Source organism: Neolamprologus multifasciatus, chromosome 22 (assembly GCF_963576455.1).
Source record: "Neolamprologus multifasciatus chromosome 22, fNeoMul1.2, whole genome shotgun sequence".
Lineage (NCBI taxonomy): Eukaryota > Metazoa > Chordata > Actinopteri > Cichliformes > Cichlidae > Neolamprologus > Neolamprologus multifasciatus.
Window position 1 is genome coordinate 21,366,780 of NC_140459.1, and position 21,865 is coordinate 21,388,644.

General features: G+C 39.9%; 1 long non-coding RNA gene and 1 pseudogene across 2 annotated transcripts in view; one reads left to right on the forward strand and one right to left on the reverse strand.

Moving 5' to 3' along the window:
- Window positions 1–20,957, reverse strand: part of LOC146493471 (dynein axonemal heavy chain 3-like) — a 32,753-nt pseudogene extending 11,796 nt beyond the window's left edge. Inside the window, exons 1-33 of the transcript XR_014872092.1 lie at window positions 20,539–20,957; window positions 20,219–20,417; window positions 20,006–20,051; window positions 19,747–19,876; window positions 19,462–19,654; window positions 19,178–19,360; window positions 18,734–18,860; window positions 13,944–14,127; window positions 13,726–13,846; window positions 13,558–13,667; window positions 9,194–9,399; window positions 8,817–8,970; window positions 8,522–8,655; window positions 7,832–8,015; window positions 7,601–7,737; window positions 7,174–7,309; window positions 6,578–6,658; window positions 6,091–6,201; window positions 5,853–5,967; window positions 5,568–5,765; window positions 4,918–5,009; window positions 4,190–4,290; window positions 3,965–4,066; window positions 3,663–3,882; window positions 3,434–3,568; window positions 3,269–3,380; window positions 2,747–3,079; window positions 2,388–2,642; window positions 2,180–2,282; window positions 1,625–2,109; window positions 1,311–1,551; window positions 985–1,233; window positions 559–897 (exon numbers count right to left, since the gene is read on the reverse strand). The product of XR_014872092.1 is annotated as a dynein axonemal heavy chain 3-like (transcript). The remainder of the gene's footprint in view (window positions 1–558; window positions 898–984; window positions 1,234–1,310; window positions 1,552–1,624; window positions 2,110–2,179; window positions 2,283–2,387; window positions 2,643–2,746; window positions 3,080–3,268; window positions 3,381–3,433; window positions 3,569–3,662; window positions 3,883–3,964; window positions 4,067–4,189; window positions 4,291–4,917; window positions 5,010–5,567; window positions 5,766–5,852; window positions 5,968–6,090; window positions 6,202–6,577; window positions 6,659–7,173; window positions 7,310–7,600; window positions 7,738–7,831; window positions 8,016–8,521; window positions 8,656–8,816; window positions 8,971–9,193; window positions 9,400–13,557; window positions 13,668–13,725; window positions 13,847–13,943; window positions 14,128–18,733; window positions 18,861–19,177; window positions 19,361–19,461; window positions 19,655–19,746; window positions 19,877–20,005; window positions 20,052–20,218; window positions 20,418–20,538) is intronic.
- LOC146493472 (uncharacterized) lies at window positions 12,008–17,036 on the forward strand. The gene is made up of 3 exons (XR_014871873.1): window positions 12,008–12,772; window positions 12,857–15,454; window positions 16,139–17,036. It is a non-coding gene; the product is annotated as an uncharacterized LOC146493472 (long non-coding RNA).
- Window positions 20,958–21,865: the final 908 nt, after the last annotated feature.

Genomic DNA, 21,865 nt, shown 5'->3' on the forward strand with positions numbered 1-21,865 from the left:
TTAATTGTTATCCTTCTCATATTTGACATTTTCCCAATGTCAGCTGTGGTTGTTTGTCTCCCCTTGTTGTTTCTGTGTGCATCTCAGTGACATTTACTTTCGTGCTTTTAAACTTTCTTTCTTTGTGTCTAATTGCTGTACTTTGTTTCCCACCTTTTTATTTTCCACCATAGTTGCTCCAACCTGTCTTGTTTTCTGTCACCCCTCATGGTATATCTAGTCCTGTCTCACCACTATCATTTTGTCTGATGAAATACTTCTATGGCTGTATCATTTGTCGTGAAGTTAATTAAATAAATGTTAAGTTAAGTGTTAAGTGTCTTGCACTTGGGTCCTCCCTTAAAACTGCTGGTGAAACATAACACCTCTGGGTTAACAATAAAATCTGTGGCTATTGTGTTCTTTTATTAAATGCAACTGTATGTACTTTGGGAATGATGGCCTGATAATATCAATGCTCCATCTGATATCACTGAAAATTGTGGATATCTTACAGTGTAGAGTTAACAGATGACAAGGTCACAAAAAAGGTCACATAAAAAAGATCACATTTCCTCATTTGCTGCTGCTCATTTCATTGGTATTAGCTGATAACCTGCTCAGTAAACTGCTATGTTCACTCTCACCTGTAAGGTATGTAAGGGCCTCCAGTGGAACCTCTTCATATTCATTAAGGAACATCTGGAGCATGGAAGAAGGTTAGGCCGAACAGGAGCTTCTGCCAAATGACCTGTTTCTCGGAACCACCAAAAAAGTCCGGGTCAGAGATGGGGATGAATCTGGTATGAGTGCAACAGGTTGGCTTTAATCCCTTTAGGAGGCTTGTTTGTCATTTTCAGCCCATTCTGCAGGATATTGACTGGGAACTTATCAGATGGGTAACTGGTTAACGATAACCTGAGTGGAAAAGCATAAATGTATAATTTTGTTATTATGTTATTGATGCAGTAAATTAATTTAAAAAAATGACCGTGTAGAATCTGCTATCTAAAGCTTGGGTGTGTCTTCTCTGGAGTAAAGGTTTCCTCACAGAGCCGCTCCAAAGTGGGCATCCAGCTGGTGGCTCGATGACAGTTCTGCAGTACCACCCAGGTGCCCTCCTTGATGGCTTTGTTGATCATTCGAGCTGCTATGGGTCCCTGCCCTTGAACAAGGGAGATGGTTTGGGTCTTACTGCCCTCCATATCTAGGTCAAATTTCAGCAGACCTAATGACACAAAGCCAGACTTTATTAAAGCCTTTTATAATTCAGATTTATAATAAAAGAGTCTTTGTAGCTCCCTTCCAGGCCAAAAGCAGGGGGTTAATACCGACGGGAGTTAAACACAACAATGCCATTGTCTGTGGAGAACGAGTCCACTGGAAATCTCGCAATTTGCCATGCCCTGAGGCCACCTGGCTACTCCGGGTGTTAGTGAGGGTAAAGTCCTCAGAGCAGGGGATTTTCTTCTCTTTACATACAATATGCCACTGTGCCTGGCATTCTACACGATAATCTACAGTAAAAGCCCCAAGGTAAGACAGACAAATATGATACAAACATGATTAATGCTAAAACTCAGGCACACATGACCATACATCTGAACTAACAGTAAAAATGAGCACATCATATACGTATTTTCACATACCTAATTTCTAGTTGCCTTGCAGCCTCTGTCCACCTATCCTTCTCCCCCCACTTCTCCTATTCATTTCTCTGCCCTGATCAGTTTCTGAGAACACAATTCGATGTTGTCCTCCAGTTCTTTCTTCTTTTTAATCATGGCTGACAAGTCATCATTCAGGCTCTGTAGACGGTCTTGCACTTTTTTTTTTTAGCTCAGCTCTTTTCACAGCCAGCTTTTCAATCTGCACAACCAGCTCATTCTCAGTCAGCTTCAGTCTTTACTTTTTGGGGGCTACAACCTTGGCTACACGCTCATAAACCTCCATTGCCCTGACCCATTTGCAGAGACCCTCTCAAGCAGAGGACACATTTTTGATCACAGAAGGTTAGAAGTCGGTCGGGGTGTTCAATAAACTTCTTGAATCTTCTTGATGTATGAAGTAGGAATATTATCTTTATCAAAGGCTTCTTAGTAGGGCCCCAGAAATCCTCAATCATCTTACCTGTAACATGTATAGTTTACACAGTAATATTGAGCTAAAACTTACATCAAACATACATCAAATGTCATACTTGAGCCACTGGGATCAGGTTTTCTCTCAGGCTTGATACCTTTCATGACACAGATGGACTCCATCACAATATGTCTGTGAAGGTTCTCAGTCATCCAAGTCATCGTAGTCTAAGGAGCTTGGAAAAAAAAGCGTCTGGATTTCTTTAAGTTGCTTGAAGACGTTTCACCTCTCATCTGAGAAGCTTCTTTAGTTCTTCAGAACTGAAGAAGCTTCTCGGGATTGTGTGAGACATTTTCATTACCTCTCTTAGGAAAGATATTATTCTTTTTGAGTTTGATGGTTTTGGGCCGAGGGTGCTCATCATACATGTCCATGATCAGTTTGCGGTAGAAGACATCAAACTTCTTACGACCATTTCCAGTTATGGTAACACCAAGAGACCATACCACAGTGAATAGGAAACCACATGGCTATCTGCTGGCTGACAATATTCTGTGTGGTTTCTGGTGCACAAATTTCATCTGGTGTTGACAGAAATGTTAAAACAAACACACATACACACGCAGTGAGAAATATGAATACATTCTGACCAACCAATTATCAATTAGAAGTCACTCTTACTAACCCATCATGCAGGAATACAGTTTTTATAGGCTTTGTGCCAAGTGGATACGAAATGTCAGCACTACTAAGTGACATTCTCCATCTATAAAGTCTAGACATGGTTGAACCAACCCGTCAAACAGGTCCATGATCTTTGGGACAAAAGGTCAAACCATCAAAGATGATCCACTGTCGATCTTCTGAGGTGGAGATAGGTGGAGATGATCCCTGAAGGAGGTGGCCAGGACACCATCAGACCATTCATGGCTGGCTGGATCAAAGCAACCATACAATTGATCCATGGCCTAGGGGTTGATGATGCGAAAATTCACTGCAAATTCATCCATGAACTTGGCTAAATGGAGATAATTTGCATAACAATTTAAACAGAGGAACAAAAACATAACATTAAATAAATACATTTAATTAATCAATAGCTTGCAATGGGCCAGTCTGAAGCAAAACTGTGGCGGTCAAAGAAACTTGCTGGCAATCACAGTATAAACGGTGTATACTGTGTATACTATAAACTGTGAATATTTGCCATTGTAAAGATCTCCAAATGCAGGAGTAAGAACTTTATAGGCAGAAGTCTTTCCTCCTAAAGGATCCCCTACTATCATGAAGCCATGACACACCAACATCATCTCATACACCTGTATATACAGTAAAATTAATTCTGCAAACATTTATAAATTTGAATCAATACCTGGATGATTTTGCCAATGAACCATGGAACAGGCTGGAGGTTAAGCTTTGCAATGTTGTCACTGAGTGCTTTGAGACGGAGGTCATAGTCTGGATTTGGAAGGACAACTCCAGGAAATAAATCAGACATGATGCCGTGCAGGGAGCAGCAGGAGAATGATATGTTAACATGCCCTGATTTATAACTAACAGACTCAGTCTATCAGTGGACGTGGTACAAAATCTGACACCTGAAACAGTGGCACATCCTGCGCCAGACATTTGGCCATGTTGACATCCATCAGCGCTCTAAGCAACAGCACGCTTGCATTCTCCTAGGGATATTTCAGCTTTAGGTTCCCTGCTGCAGTCAGCACAGATTTCACAGCTCGCACACCGTAGTCGTAGTGGTGCTGAGAAGACAGCTGCTCGGAGCACAAACGGTAGGTGGCTGCAATCTTCTGGGCCAAACTGTCAGTAAAATTTGAATTAGAAGGTTTGTTTTTTTTTAACCAAGCAAGTCTTCTTCTTAAAATAATTTTCAGACCAAAACATTTTGTGGAATATTTTCCCCATGAAGCCCATAGAGAATAGTGAGATTTCACCAATGAGGCCATTGTCTGGCGCCATCATAGCCACTGTACGGAAAGAGCCTGGAAGACTAAGACTGCCAGCTCGACATACAGTATATTTTATTCACCTTACTGTTTATATTATGTTAACAGTGTTGTTAGCCTGTATTAACTGTATAACTGTATTAACTGGTCTGATATGTACCTTTAGGTTGTCAGGAAGCTCAGCCCTGCCAGCATAACCAGGGTTCATGGTGATAAAGACAGAAAATGAAATGCCCAAAATTAATTGAGTATTTCTCTGCAATTACAAACTTTGTGTATACAATCATGGTATCAAAATAAAGCTAACATTTGTGAAATTTCATCAGATTGATAGACATGACTATAAATTTATGCTACAGTAGGATGTTTTGACAAAGTAGGACATTTTGTCAGAAAACCGGTTACATTAACTCTGAAGAATTTCTGTTTCTGTTTTGTTTGTTTAGCGGACTTTTGCGCATTTAGGTAACAGCTCTTTTAATCATGGCTTGTTTTCCTTGTCTTTGGTGGTTGTAGAAATGGTTTATATGAGGCTTTAGCTGAGATTCAGAGGGTTCTGTGGATACCACACATGTCAGGACTTATATTTCTGACCCCGTGTTATAACCGATTAAACGTGATCTATTTAACTTTAAAATTTTCCATCTCCTTTCCCTCTGACATATCAAGGTTGTACATTGCTTGTTGTTGTTTTGATCCCTCTAACACCCCAGGACCCACCTGTAAGCTCGAGGGGAAGAATCTGTTTCTAACTGCGTATTTTAGAGGAAGACAGCATTTATACTATATTAGGTTTAAATAGGGTTCGTTTCAATTGTAAACTGGTTCTCATATGGCACAAACATATCTCAGTCACCCATTCGTACACACATTTGGCTTAATTCTTTACCTCAACACGATTAAATTAATTCAAACATGCCCAAGCTCCCAACTGAGCAAGTCCTTTTAAGGATTTACTCATGGCCTTGTAGTCCAGACCCTCTTTTTTTTTTTTTTTTTTTTCATTCCAGAAATTCAGTAACCAACATATAAACAGACCATCTGATCAATTGAACACCACACAAAAACATGATAACAAAAGTCCAGTCCTCAGTCCGCGAGCTGAAGCCCCCAAGGGTCCCAATCAGTCTCCGCCACACTTAAGGCCACTGAAAGTCTGCCGAACCCCACCAGTGGGGCCAGGCCAACAGCATCCTCACATAGTGTCCTCTGCCACTCTGCTACCGCTAGACACAGGAAAGCAGCGGCAGTCACCCTTCCTAATTTACTGGGGATGTCTTTATGCATTTTAACAAACGGGACTTACCCCACGAGGGGGGAGCTCCAAACTCCACCCGCCGCTGTTCCGTGCCTTAAGCTTTTTAGCTGGCGTCTTGCTACCACCTGGAAGAAGTCTGCCATGCACGGACCGAGGGCCCTCTCTCCTTCTCCTGCGACTGCGGCTGCGACCTGCTGCCTTCGGCTGGGTCCTCTTTTTATATTTTATAGCATTGCACTTCAAGCTAAAACCATAAGTGACCAAACCAACTGAAAGTTATCTATAGCAGCAATCAGTAAGCTGTGTGATGACCAGACGGGGGGAATTGCCCAGATATTCATAGCCATATTTCAAGCAGGTTGTAATCATCCGCAACATTACTTCTCCATCCTCCCAAAAGTAACGCAACTGAGAAATCCACGCAAAGTCATTCAGTGAGGAGATACTGTCCTCTGCAAGTTTTGCCACAACATCTCAAGCTAGGAGAGAAAAAAACAAAACAGGTTAAACACAGATAACATATTATGTTAAAACAAAATCTAATAATTTTGATATTTAGAAATTACCATGAACATCAATCGCAGTAAGAGCACCAAGGGTCATCCTTGCCCCTCCAGGGAACTTCCCACGCACCAGGTCCACAATGTCAGCAATCTGGGCATTGCAATTCTCCACATAGGCCTTTGGAAGATGAAACCAATAAAAAAAAAATTAAAAGAAGTTTTAAGTTTTAAAGAAACCCACACAGTATCATTTCATAATTAGATTTTTTTTTCCAACTTTTAGATTTTTTTAAAGACTGACAGGCAGAGGGTTGGTCTGGATGGCTTCAGACACTTGGCTGGTCTAATATATAGAAGAGGCACAAATAAGAACTTGGCCAGGCCACTGCAACACCCACTTCTTCCGGGGAATCTACATGAAACAAAATTCAGATAAGTTTGAACTCTTGATAAAATAACTGAAAACACTATTTGAATATTTGAATCAGGATGATAGGAGTTATAGTATTCTTTAATCATATTTTAGAACCCCTCTATATTTTAGAGGGGTCTATCATATGCTTTCTCTAGATCCACAAAGACTCAGTGCAGCTCCTTCTGACCTTCTCTCTACTTCTACATCAACACTCTTAAAGCAAAAAAAGAATCTGGCATGAAGTCGCACTGCTGCTCACTGATCATCACCCATCTTTTTAACCTAGCTTCAACAACTATTTCACACATCTTCTCACTTTATTGTGTTATTTGTGTATCTCCCACAACGTTTTTCATTAGTTATTCCTGAATGCCTCAGCATACTGAATGGCTCCTTGATGGATGACATGCCGAACACTTCTGAGCATTGGGTTCTCCACCTGCAGCAACCATTTATATCATTACGGTCGGGCACCTGGTGTTCACACATGACCCTGCCAAATTGTCTGTCGCTCGGGAGGAGTTTGCGACCATGGAGCGCCTGGGCATTGAGCAGTGTTCGACTAGTGCCTGAGCTTCCCCATTACACATTGTGCCCAAATCTGACGGTCGGTAGCGACCTCAAGACAGATACATTAGCATTCCTTATCCTAAAAACAAGATAAAGAGTAAAGTAAGCATTTATTTTGTTAGGAAAAGATTTGATGGGCATACAAGTCAGAGTAGCATAATCCTAGAAGAAGCTGAGACGCCTGGTTGCCTCATCAACCTCATCTATCAGCTTGTGAATGGTCACATCCCTGGTGTTTTTAATGTAGTGGTTAAGAGACAGCAACTCTTCTGAAGTTTCCGGGTGCCTCTGACCATCTTCGTAATTTCCCCATACATTTTACATATCCCAGTGAAAAAAAGGACAGCTGACCAACCATTTTTCCAGCAAACCTTAGAAGTGATAATAGTAAAAAGGCACAAAATATGGCCTCTGCACTATGTGAAGTGAAAGGGACAGACAAGAGACCCCCTGTGTGTCCCTGGGTTGGACACACAGGGGGTCTCTGGTCTGTGACAGAATCTCCAGGAGCTCATCATTAGACCGAAAGAAGAATCTGGAAACACAGTGAACAAAGAAAGCTGAAACAGCCACTTGAGAAGTTCCTTAACAGTATTTCTAATATTAGTAAATTAATTAAGTAACTCTTCCATATTTATTTTTCTGTATTAATGTAAGATTTTCCTACAGGCATCTACAGCACTGTAGATGTTTCTGCTTTACGTTAGTTCTATTTTTTTTTCTTTTTATTTAGCAAACATAGACTGTCAATGTGTATTTTGGCCTACAAATAGGAGTCAAAATAGCTAAAATATCAAATATCTGAAGGTACTATCAGTGCCACTGCCTTGGAAAATAGAGCCTCTTCTTTTCCAGGTAGGTATAGAGGCCTGTTTGAATGTCATCCAGAAGCACATTGGACTCCTGCAACTGTTCCAGCATGTTGGGCTGGCCCGTAGCCACTAACACACGCGTATCCTTAACCTGGAAAGTGTTATCACACAGAATTCGAAACAAAATTCACGAGATCCAATTACAGAAACTAAAACGCCTTTTGACAGTGTCATAGGGATTATACCGCCTCCGTCATGATATTGTTCCAGTAGCTGTCCACAATGGCAAACTTGCGTCCCTCCTCAGGCATCTGGGCAACGATGTCCTCTGAGCTGAAGATGGGCTCAAGGTAGAGCCACATAGCCTGACACTACGACATGGCATCTAGTATGTCCTGCATATACGTCCTGCAACTTGTCCTCCCATTGCTATTTAGGAAAGAATCAGTAAGAATAACACAACTGCATTTAAAACAAGCTTTTGTTGTATCTCATAGTCATAGCATTTCTAATGTAGAATTTACCAACAACTAAATTCAGATAAATGTCTTAAAGAATAAATACAAGACTAGTACATAACTGTAATATTAGCATGGGAGAGCATAAAAATGGAAATTCAGAAAAATATACACTAAAAGGATAAATATATTGTAATTTCTTTGCCTGAGGCTTTGCTTAAGCAGGTCAAGTAATTTTGTTCTTGTTGGAAATAGAGCTTGCATATCACTTACTCAGACCGCTTTTTAAACGGAAGTGCACGCTAATCCCACAGATGTTTGAATTTGAATTTTAGCAGTGCCAGTGCCCCATTATTACATCTAGTACGCATTCAAATACAAATATTAAAATCAAAGTAAAACACCTGCATCCATTATAAAGCAGCAGGAGTGAGCCATCTGCAGAGTTTCATGTTTATGTAATTACACACTAGTCACAGTGGCACTATTTTTGCATGCAAAATGTTGGAACAACATGAATAGTAGTGCTGCTGCTTTATTTTATAAGCAAGAAGAGAATGAAGAAATCATGTCTGCTCCATATCTAGCAAAGCCTGTTCTTTGTTGATATGCTGTATGGAGGAAGAACAACAACAATCGTGCAGCACCCTCTGGCCTTACAGGATAAAGAAAGGTCTATGTTTTAACAGGTACAAAAACTATTTAAGCTACATTACCAAATGAAAAGATAACATGTGTACTTCAAGGGAAGTAAAAATGTAGCCTCTCTGACCTCCAGCTCAGTGACAGCATCCACCAGGTTGGTAGTGATTTGAGTGAGATTTCTCACATTGTTCTTTATTTCCTCCATGTTCATCAGTTTCTTTTTCTTAAAAGCCAGAATCTCTTTCTGCACATCTTGCAGCCTCTGGTTAAAGCTAAAGACCCTGAAACAGTCAAATGGGGACAGGGCAGTCAGTTTGAATTGTTGGTATTTACATTAAAAAGAAGTTGGGAAAACAGACAGTAAAGCTGCATTTCTTCCTCTTGAAAAGTACAAATTCTAGTGTAAAGAAATACGTGAGATGGCTGGGAGAAGCTGAGGAGGGACAAACAAGAGGCAAAAACTGTACGTGTGAAATTAGAATTGCAAAGTGTTTGCCCTCTTACCTTGTTTGGTGGTCCTCAATCTGTTTTCTGTTTATTTCCAGACTTGCTCCGCTGTCTTCAAGCTCAGTCACGATCTCTTCTGTAGTTTCTGGGGTGCCTCTGACCATCTTAGTAATTTCCTCACTCTTTTCACATATCCTAGTGAAAAAAAGGACAGCTGACCAACCATTTTTCCACCATACCCTAAAAGCGATAACAGTAAAAAGTCACAAAATATGGCCTCTGCACTATGTGAAGTGAAAAACTGCAAAAGAAAAAGAAAAAGTAAAACAATGTAAATTAGATATGTAAATCTATTTTCATTTTCATTCATGAAATATGCAAAATAGCATTTTTTGTGTTACTAGCTAACACTGTTTTGCTGTATACCTTAGCTTTAGCTGGATAAAACTTCTCTGTCAAGGGCACTGTCTCCTTTTCAGAGTTGATATTTTGCCAGTAATCGCCATGTCCTCAGTAAATTCCAGCTTCGCAATGCCTTTAAAACACTTCTTCAGGTGGGGTTGGACACACAGGGGGTCTTTGCTCTATGGCAGAATCTCCAGGAGCTCATCATTAGACAGAAAGAAGAATCTGGAAACACAGTGAACTGATGACACTGTAATTAATAGATACACTGTTTTTAATTCTTTACAATCAGATGTTGACTTTCCTTCTTTCGTAAGAGAATGCTTTCTTTTTAGATCATATATTTAGATACTATTGTTCTAATTGTATTAACATATAAAATATATTTTGATACTTTTTTTGTATCCACAAATTATATTTGTGTCAATTTGTCCATTTTCTTAGCTGCTTATCCAATATAAGGTAAAGGGGTTGCTCAAGCCTGTCCCAACTGTGACAGTACATCCTGGATAGGTGGTCAAAAAAAACCTTGTCAGTTTTTATCAGCAATGCAAAGAAGACATTGTGTACTTTGATGCCACTATAGTAAGAAAAGAAAGTGGAATGAAGTGGAATGCCACCATACTATGTGTATGAGTTGGTTGTCAGAAACCCATCCAAAGGTGTACCTCCTCTTCCTGTTGCTACATATGTCATGTGTGACCATATTACAGCCTTTGTAACATACTTCTTGCAGGCCTTTCAGACAGATCTGGTGAGAGCTTTTGTAAACCGGGCCTACAAAAGGCCTGTCATGTTCATGTGTGATGGATCACTAGTACTCTTCTGATCCATTTCCATCACATTCTGCAGAACAAGTCGTGAGGATCTGAAGAACTTTCTCTTGCTCACTGGCAAACATTCATCACAGACATTCAACGTTCCCATTCTTCATAGGTATTTGAGCCATGTCATGAAAAATGCCAATGACCTTTGTGAAAAACAGTATGCACATTTACATCAATAATTCTTTGAGAATATAACATTTCTAATTTAAAGCTACTACTAACAGTGATTCCATTTATTTCTTTCCCCAGCATTCCAGAGAACTACAGGCTTGGAATGCATCTATTTGGGCCGCTTGCATCCTAACTTAAAAGACATGGATGAGGTTGTCCATAGTGCAGCAGTAGTGTTTTGCAGTCCTTGTAGTGGAAGGAATATAACAAAGAACTACAACAACCTGAAACTCCTTATGCAAAAAAGGGGGACCCTAGATGTGGATGAAAAGACTGTGATTGCTGAGGACTACAAGGTTAACTTATATTTATTAGTAAAGTAATATTAGTAATACATGTTTATTTGTCTTTGTCCCATATCAATTCATTACTTTATATTATTAAAAATAACAATGTATTTTTAAAACTCAATAATCTGTTAAAAAAAAAGAAATAATTATGAAAACATACTTTCATATGTACAAACTTGAATTTAACATTGCATGAAAGTAAGAATTTTATTTTATTTTTTTTGCTTTGAGATATTACTGAATATATATAACTGTTTTACAGACTGATGTCCAGAATGCCCTCTTGAAGACCCATTTCCAGGAAATTGTTGACAGTGCAACACTGGACTGTGAGGGTGATGCCGAAATGTATTTCAGGGCTGGTAAATCACCTTCTACCACATGCAACTTTGTGGTCAGCACTGATGCTCGGTACATTTTATTTTTTGTATTATTTTTATAACTTGTCATTTATAAATAATTGTAAAAATGACAAATCAGTAAAGATTTGTCAGTCAGTAGCTTTTGTTTGTTACTTATATTTCTGAAGTATTTGGATGCTCCTCAGGGGATCTTGGACGTCATGGTACTGGTCCTGATTAACTCCATGGTGACATTCAGCAATCCAAGAACCAGGTATCATGAAGAGAAGAATAAGTGTAAAAGAAACAGAAATTGTAGATAAAATTGAAATACATAGATTGTTTAACTCACTATGTACTATTACATTACATAATTTTACACAAGACAACAGAACCCAGGGAATCATGGAGAAAAGCCAGTAGGATATGAAAAGAATCCGTATCCAGAGAAGGAGACTGACATGCCTTGATAACTTTGTTGACATATATCAAAAAAATGCACGATGCCCTCCTTCTTGAATATGCAAACATGAAAATATCAAGAAAGAAAGTATGAACAATTTCCTGTTACTGAAAATGATATTTTATACAAATAGAGCAACAAAGTCAGAACCAGTGAAAATATTTGCCTATGTACAGAAACAACTGGTGATGGAATCTGTAAGCATTAAAAGTATGTCTGTATACTCAACAGGCATGGAGAAATGGAAAGACAAACACAGTCTGAGTGACCCAGGGTCCATGAGCAGTTGTGGACTTGTATAATATCTTATATGTATGGTTGCTGCTATGCTGCTGTCCCTGTTTCCATGCTTACATGTATAGGCAGGCGTTTGTGTGTGGGTGCGGCTGTATCTGGTAGGCCGGGCTACAGGCACCTTCAGGACTGGTGGGTGTGGCCCTGCCAGGTGGCTGGCCACACCTGAAGCTGATGCCACGCACCTGCAGCTGATCAGCCTTGTTAGGGGAGCTATTTAAGGGTGTGATTGAGCGCCTACTGATGTGGGATTGTTGTGTGTGAGACTTCATGTCAGTTGTCTTAGTGAGCAAAGTTTATTGAGTGTATGCAAGCTGTAGTTGTGTATCCTGACGGCTGCCTCTGTTATTTCTCCCCCAGGTGGAGCATGGAAACGAGAGGGCAGCAAGCACGGGGTGTGCGGACACACGGGAGCTGAAAATACAGAGCACGGACTTCGGGAGTAGAAAGACACGAAAAGGGAGTCGAGGGATCTATTGTGTAATATTCACAGCACTGTCAATAAACGCACTGTTTTCTGCACCAGGGTCCTGCATTGTGGGTCCTGATTTCCCCACATCCCGCCAGCCATGACAGTGTGTACGTGTCACCATTAGTGACAGGCTTGCCACTGAAAAAAGAGAAAACTGAGGTATGCTTTAATGTTCTGTTAATTTCAAGAATTAAATGACAACTGGAATTTCAATTCTTTAAGCTCACAATTTTCCTTTTGTCGTTCTATAAAATAAACAAAAGAAGTCATTCAAAAATGTTATTTGTTAACGGAGAAAGACACGACTCCCACGGTTCCTGTCAAAACCTTGGAACAGGAACAGCTCAAACAACATGATATTGTCTAAAACCAGGTATTTTTACGTTTATTTTATGTCTACCCTTGTGTGTTATTATCGTACATGAGTCTGATGATTGTCACATGTCTGTCTTTGTAGGATGAAAGCCAGGAACAAGTAGCTGTTAGCCAGAAAATTGCAACATACATGGCTAAGAAAGTGTCAGTCACATTTTGGAAAGGAGATTTCAATGCCTTCGAAATGGCTGCAATTGTGAATGCTGCTAATGGAACTCTTTCTCACATGGGCAGACTTACAAAGGCACTATTTGCCACTGGTGGATGTAATATCAAAGCGGAGAGCAATGTGTTCATTGCCAAAAATGGCAAATTAAAGACAGGACAAGTAGCGGTAAGCAGGAAAACTACCTTGCATGAAGCTTATTCATTTGGTAGGCCCATGTCTGCAGAATGACCCAACAGTGCGCATGATATCCACTGCTAAAATAAAATAAAATGACAAATTAGTCCACAAAAAGTAGCAGTCATTAAATAGATTCAAACTACGTTGTTGTTTTTCAGCTGTTATGATTTCTAATCCAACACACTCCACAAATATTATGTGTAATATATCACATAATACTTTCTTCACTGTCAGAGTCACTTTCCGTGCCGTGCGGCTCCTCGGAAATGATGCCGGCTTTTGCAAAAGCTCGAACAACAGTGCCAGCAGACATGTTAGCCCAAGCAGCTACAATCTATTTGCAAATTGTGGCGTAACTCGCCTGGCGCTGCCTTCCACTCTTAGTGAAACTGGTCTCCATCGGTCATCCATCACTCCCACACCACTCGCAGCCTTACTTTGAACGGTCGGTTCACACCGATGTCCAGCGGTTGGAGTTCCTTCGTCAGGCCTCCTGGAATGACAGCAAGCTCGGAGTTCATTTGCTTCACTTGTTTTTTCACATCGGCTGTGAGATGGGCACGAGTCAAAGATCAACAGCGATGGTGATGTGTGGAAAAAACCACCTGGTCTCCTTACATACACCTCCCTCAGCCACTCTTTCATCATTTCCTCATCCATCCAGCCCTTTTCATTTGCCTTAATGATGATTCCTGCTGGAAACTTCTCTTTAGGCAAAGTCTTTCTCTTAAAAATCACCATAGGCGGCAGGTTCTGTCCATTAGCATGGCAGCCAAGCACAACAGTAAAAGAAGACTTCGTACCTCGTTGTGCGTATCGTTACCGTGCTGGTCCCCTTCTTCTCCACAGTGTGACTCACCGGGATGTCGAAAGTGAGCAGCACCTCGTCCATGTTAGGGATGTGGCTGGGCTGGATGTGTTTGGCGGCGATGTGTTTGCTGCAGTAGGAGCGGAAGATGGCCAGCTTTTCATTATAATCTGCTGGAAGTTGCTGCGCTACCGTAGTCCTGGTCCGGATGGAAAAATGGCGCCGTTTCATGAAACGAAAGCACCAAGACGGACCTCCTTGGAAATGTTCAATTTTCATTTCTTCTGCTAGCGTTACTGCTTTTAGTTGAATGGTGACCATCGAAACGCTTCTCCCACTCGTTCTTTGCTCGATGATCCACTGCTCGAGTCTTTCCTCCAACTCGGGCCACCTCGCCTTATTTCCGCGGAAATTCAGCTGCGTCTTCTTGACCTCTCGGAGCTAGTTTTCCAGCTTCCTCCACTTGCGAACCATCGATTCATTAATCTTAAATTTTCTCAGCTGCTCGATTTCCATGTTCCTCCGCGTAGCTGATGGCCTTCAGTTTAAACTGTGCTTCATAAGCGTGTCTCTTTGCCATTTTCAGGGTTGTTAAAACAACAATGTTTTGCATAACGCACATACCCGTTCTTTTATATACAATCAATGCCCACACTTCCCCCTTTAGCGTTCTCATGGTGTTCTCTACTACGTCCCCCTTACAACAACAACACACACAGGGCGCACTGCACTATAGGGCGCGCTGCACATTTTGAAGAAAATCTAAGACTTTTATGTGCGCCTTATAGTCGTGAAAATACGGTACAATGAATGTTCTCAGAAGAATGAGATTTTGAACTCCAAACAACTCCAGTTTTTGAACTCCTTACTATTCTGTTGTTGACTCACAGGTCACATATTTGTGGAAACACCATGAAACAGAAGTTGTCTTTGGTCCTGTCTCAAATGAGAGGTAACGACTTCATCATACGTCACAGTGAGCTCCTGTCCCTTAGACCACACAGCTGGCTTGTAGGAGACGTGTGTACTCCTAGTATAAAAAAAAACAAAATTATTGCATAATGTTAAAGCTGGGGCAGATAAAAGAAGTGATCAAAATACAATTTTGTGATCTTTGGAGCGATAGAAATCATCAGGAGACAAAGTTTGTCCAAGGTAAATTTTTATTTCATATATTAGAGATTTCTTATTTTGGAAATTTTGTAATTTCTTTAAATAAATGGAAAAAGTATTTCTGCAGATTTGTTATGAATTTCTAATGTATCACAGGTGAACTTTGACAACTACAAAACCATTGTATCATTTGTACACATTGGAAATATACACGGGAAATCTGGGTAGTACTAGCAACATTTTTGTTACACTAAAATTTTTTTTTCCATTAACAGTCTTCATAATTTATGTAATTTTAAAAACTATAGATCTATCACAGTACATAACTGCAGTGACAGCTCTCTGTATTTGGTCGATCCTTCAAGAAAGTCTTTGGAGCAGGAAGAGTCTGACCGGGTAGCCCAAAGATTCTGGTAATTATGCATTATTTACGTCTTTATTATTATAACAAAATATTAGGTACTGTGATGTCATTAGAAAAGTGACAGGACCAAGGGCCTTTATCTAAAGGTGCTTTCAAACTGCGTGACACAGACTGCCCTCTAATATAATTTTTTTAAATTTGTAGCTTAATAAACTGCACTAAAGATGAATAAAGAATTGTTAGAAAACAGTCATCTTACATGAATTACAAAGGATTAGTATCTGAATAGGGCATTCACCTGTTTATGGAGGACATCTGTTTCTATATTTGAACATATGGTTGGAGATGAAAGGGTAATAAAATCCATGGTTATCAGTTATTTAAACAATTGAAACAAGTATTTCCAAACTAGACACAACCAATTTCCAAAAATAAAAATACCCTTACAATGCTTAAGGAGATAGACATTAGCACCAGGAGTTAACAATTTGTAGATTTAAAAGAACATATTAGTTTGTTTGTTTTTTAACTTCATGTAACATAATATAGAGCACAGGGCCTTTTCACACAGCTTTAAAAACATGTTGAGATTCATTCATGTGTCTGTCTGATTCATGAAAAAGAAGAGAAGGATCATTTTGTGTGTAACTTTTATCATGCAACAGAAACTGTACCTGCTGTACTGATGTTTTCAGTTTAATTCTATTTTTGTTTGTTTGTTTGTTTTTTTCAGATGACCAAAGCAGTAATGGAAGCATTCCCAAAGAAACCTGAAATTACATTTTGACAACTAAAAAAGAGATGGCCAGGCACAAAGGACATTGGCGCAGACAATACTTGAGGCCTCAGGTGTGTAACATCTTTAAGTTTCATTTATTTATTCGTGTCAAACTGCTAAACACTAACATATATGTATATTTTTTATGTATTAGTATTCAACAGTGACAACTGTGTCATGTGTGCAACAGTGAAACCACCCAATCCAGGACCCTCCATCACTGATTGGGTACAATGTTTTAAAAATAGTTTTATGTTGTCTAGGACGACGTATTTGCTTCTGTGATTCAAATTATTTTATTTATGTACTTATTTACTTTATGTCTTTATGAAAACTCATGTATTTGTTGTTCACAGATTCAGTGTGCTAACTGTAACCGCTGGTTCCATTCTGAATGCCTGGACATGGAAAAGGCACAGCTCATCAATGCACAGAACAGAGTGGAAGTGTGTGCTTTGTCTAACCTAAGTCCACATTTAGTAAAAGCTACTGACTTGTTTATTTGTGTCAGTGATTATTGGTGTTTTGAGGGACACGTGTGCAAAATACATTATTGATAACATTCTTCCTTTGAGTACATTATTTAAATATTCCCATATTACATGTGTATTCTGACTCTTTAAGAATACTAATTATTGCATTTTTTTTCTTATTGGTTTCTGGGGGGACAAAATGAATATTAATATATCTGAACTACAGAGTCTGTAATCTGAAAAATGTCTTGGATTAAAATTACTGCTTAAGGAAAATATTTTTCATAATACGGTTAAGGTTGAAAATGTCGGCTGTCTGCGGAAATTCCTGTTACTAAACAAATACTTGAATTTCTATGTTGTGTTGTTGTTTTTTTGTTTTTTTGCACTGTAATGGGTTTACCTGTAATTTTCTCTGATATCATACAGTTCTTGGGACTGAGGTGGAGGTTGAGGAGTGACCATGACCCAGAGTAAGAATCCAGTGAAATATTCATGTCACTTTAACAATTTTCTTGTAAGAAAATTTTTAAAATACAGATCACAAATATAATAAAGGAATTTTATTTAGCTGGGGATAAGGTCAGGTTGAACAAATGTTCAGTGAGAAGACAATGCTTTGGAAATATATTGTTACCTCTTACAGTGTAAGAATTCTAAGCTTGACTGACTTTGCAAGTGAAGGCTCACTTGACCGCAGTAAAGTTTTTGTGAAGGAATGGGCAGCAAGTTTTCAGCGTGCAAAGGCGCCCCTTGAGCCATTCCTCATCCCCGGCAAATGTTTTGATCATGTGCATAATGATCTGGTGGGTCCCCTGCCGCAGTCACAATGTTTCACGCATCTTTTGACCGTGGTTGACCGCACCACCAGAGGCGGACCCCCTGGCATCCATGTCCGCAGCACTGGTGGCCAGGGCATTTTTGTCAACTTGGGTTTCGCATTTAGGTCCCCCCCCCCCACTGACATTACCTCTGACAGAGGCTCCCAGTTTGTTTCGGAGCTTTGGTCTGCCATGGCTGATGGGTGATTCGGGGTTAACGGACTGTGGGTTTTCCCCCTAGGAGCACCCTTCAACCGATGGAGCCCAGGCTTTCCTGCCTGCCCATACCAGCCTCGTTCACAGGAGAGAGCTTCCTCTTCCAGTTCTCTGCCTCCCAAGTCGTTTGCTTAAGCCCAGGGTCCTGGACTCCGTCCATCAGGTGGCTCCAATCACACCCAGTGTTAGGGGAAGTGAGAGGGTAAGGTTTTGGCACTTTTAATGTTCAGTTGTGTGAAGCCGTGGTTAAAGTTGGAGTGAAATATTAAGATCTCTCATGTCGTCTTTACATACCTCCTCAGCATACTAATGTTGCAAATCACATTGATTTTACTTTGGGGCTTCAACTGCCATCGATTTTTTTTTTTTTTTTTTTAATAAATTGAGAATTTAGAATCTTTTTAAAATTATTTTGTGCACAAAAGATCTGGAAAATTTCTCTTAGACAAGCCATGTTTTCATTGCAGGGTATTTGCAAGAACATTCTTTTTGTCATAGACTGATCAACTAGTTATATATTATTCACAAACACTGCTCATTGTGCCTATTACTAGTGGTATCATATGCGTACCCAACTCGACAGACATATAGTGTCTGCTGCCAAGTATGGTTGGGAATAGAAACCAAATCACAGCACAACAAAGGTAACCATGCAGGTAGGAGTTATGCATACAGGAATTAACATACACATGCTAATTTCTACAGATTACAATGGCTTATATTTCAGTTTTCTAGATAGAAATCCCAGAGGACCGCTAAATGGTCTAACCTGAAATACAACAGACATACAACAAAGGTATCGATGGAATCCCAAAAGGTGGCACTGTAAGCGATCCCTGAAAAGGAGTCTGACATGGGCGTGACAGAGTGGGCAGGGTTGAAACATGAGCCAGCACCTACAGTTGGATTTGCCTGGGCACATACCGCAGCTCTATGCCAGCGTAAAGCTACACTACAGTTATTAAGTCTGGACATTAGCATACAAGTTTCAGTGACAGGCTGCCTGTTTTGAGGCAGTCTGTTAAATTGGCAATACTCACTTTTGAATCAGTTCGTCTCTTGTACTTTGGCACTGTCTCTGGACAAACTCTTCAAACTCAGATGGTAGGAGGGGGAGGTTGGAGGAGAAAAAGGTCCTCGAGCTTGATAAACCTCAAGGAAGAAAAGCTGAAAGGAGATCAAAGATAATGACTTGCATTTCACACTTTAAAAGTTACACTTTTAATTGGTTCAGTCAGTTAATTAATACAACCTAGTACAGAAATTCAGCTTCAGACCACAATACTCATGCTGTTTCTCTTTGTATGTGGCATAACATTTTAGCTTTACATCTTAGAAACTGAGCTAAATTAGCTGTGGGGGAGGTATGAGGTTGTTTCCTGTGTGCTCAGTATGACAATTTACATGTCAAATTCTTCACTGAAAATATCCCATGCACTGCAAGTAAAACAGAATAATCTAAGTGAACAGGAAGAACACATTACCTGCTTAGCCACATCTCCTGCAGTAAGAGCATAATATGAGTGACAGCAAAGAGATGCTGGCTCTGCCACAACTTAACATCCCTGTAGCTGGTGGCCCAGGGCACTGCACGAAAAAACCTCCTGGGAAAAAGCAGAGGGACACTGCATATGGATAATCGATGAAGTTCATGAGAATGTAGTTCACTGGTCAAATGATCATGAAAGAATCATTAGTTTTTGTCTGTTTAATTATAGAACAAATGCTAACAGTGGAGATGTGTGCAATCACTAAGGATTACTATCACTGTTTAGTACCTACGCTATTCAAGCTGAAGTAATAATCTCTTTTGACTTCCTCTTCCATGGCAGCACTCAAACTCTGGAGGGTTTACTATCCTTAGTGTTGGGAGACAGCAGCTGCATGATGTTGATCATCTGCTGGCAGGGCTGGGGGGCCAACACTGAGCTGGGAACAGTGTTGATGTAGTACATTTACCTCTGTGACAGCAAAGTCAAGGTCATTCATGTGTTAAAAAAAGGGGTTTAAATCAGCGTCTGACTAATTACACACTAAATTCAGTGATACTTGCTTCCAGGTCTGTGTCATTAGGTTCTGCCTGAGTGGCCCTGATCATCTTCTCTTGCTCAAGCATTGTGTCCAGCTGCTCTTCAGGACTCATAGGTCGCCTGCTGGGTCTGGGCAAGCTTCTAGACCTGGACCTGAAATGATACATGAGGAGATGCATCCCTATGAAAGAGTGAATGAATTAGATCAAGTGTTTTAAGAAGAAGAAGAACACCTTAAAGTTAAGTTACTGATGTAATTTGTTTGCTTAAATGTATAATTACCTGCTCCTTGGGGTTATTGCTTTCCTCTTTCCAGGTGGTGTTAGTGCTAAAAGCCTCATTAAGATCAAAAATATATGCTGAAGTGAAGTTTCTCAGGCAAGTCTTAAGAAGTACTAAATTATCAGATAGCAAATCAAAGAATACTGCAGTCTCACATCGCTTTACAAAGCCTTCCCTTTTTAATCCCACAGTGAGACAAGCTCAAAAGGATACAAGACCCCGCTGGTTTTGCCAAGGATTGATGGAGAGTGTGTCGTCTGCGCTGGAGCTGATTAATTTTCAGATCCTTAGCCTGTAGCCTCTGTAGTTGTTTCCAATGGACTCACTGGGGGTTCGATAGTGACGCTGCTCTTTAAATGGAACTGCCAGCATCCATGATTTGATCTGGAGAATGGTTTGGTATTCGCTGTGCCTTAAGACAATCTGAGTTCAAATAAAAGGTTAAAAGGTGGCACAAGGATTTTTGCTTCTAACTCCAGACAATTACTTAACTGACTTTTCTAAAGCACTAGTTCATATGCGGCACCGTGAACATTATTCTTATTTGATTGAGTTCGGAGGGTTCGATGTAACAGCTTAAGGGCAAAGGTGGGGGAACAGAATATTCTCTCTTCTGACTTGTATTAAAAATGGAGTCGTCATCCATCTGTAAATTGGATGAAAACAGTGAGGGTTGGAACCAATGTTCCCTCTAATTTTTCATGCGTCTGAGTGAACACACAAACTTCCTGAGCGGTCCTGTGTACCACTGTGAGCAACAGCAGACGTGTGCACTGTGGTCACGCCAGCATCAAATCCAACCAAGTTACATGGTTTATTAAAATAAACAAATTACAGCATTTACATTTATGTTAGACTACTTTTAATTAACTGCTTTATCCCACTTACAATGAAAAATTAAAAAAAATCTTGACCTGTGTAGTATGTTAACACTATTGGAAGTAAAAATAACTTGAACTCAATTTTGAAAACACAACTTTCTTTTTTTCTTTGTATAAAGATGAGTATGCTGGTCTGGGAGAGTGTCCTGTAACTCTGTCTGCAAAATACAGTATATAATGACCAATGTTGGGCAATTAATTATATAGTTACTTCATCAAAAAAAGTAACTGAGTTTTGCAAACAACAAACTTTCTTGCAGCTGTTTACCTAAAAATGCAGCCAAGGTGTTTTTTTAAATAAACATTTCAAACTATTTACAGAACAATCAGGTGTTCTGCATCAAATTTGATGCCACACAAATCATTTGTGCCACTCCAAAAAACAATTTCTGTCCACTATGAGATAAAGGACAACAACATCCTGATACCTGTAGGCCTGACAACAGTAGATGTATCACTCCTGTAACACCTGTAACATTCAGCAGTCGCCTCATTGTCCTTCTACAGTCATTGGTCCTGACACACACAACAAAACTAGTGACTACACTACACACTAACTACACAAGATTTGTGCTAAACGTCACACATCTCAAAACACCACCGGCACTCCTAAAACATCCCCCTTCCTAAACAACTAAATGCCATGTTGCCATATCATTTTTTGATTGGTCGACATGGTACATTTTTTAGCTATGTTATATTGCTGCCTCTGTTCGGTGGTGTCGAGCCAAACGGACTTTAACGTGTGTTTGAACAGCTGATGGTTCACTCGTTAAGCTCAAAGAAAGATGCTTTAATCACAGGAGTCACACATGTGTCCACTGTACCATCTGTTTAGCACTCGTAATAACACAAACACTAAATCCTCCTTTTCTTGTGCTGTTTTGTAGCAGTGTAAACACCTGAGACTGTCACCTGTCTGTCTGTCCGGCACTCGCTCTCTTTTTCTTTCTCTCTGATTGTGTAATAAAAGTATGAA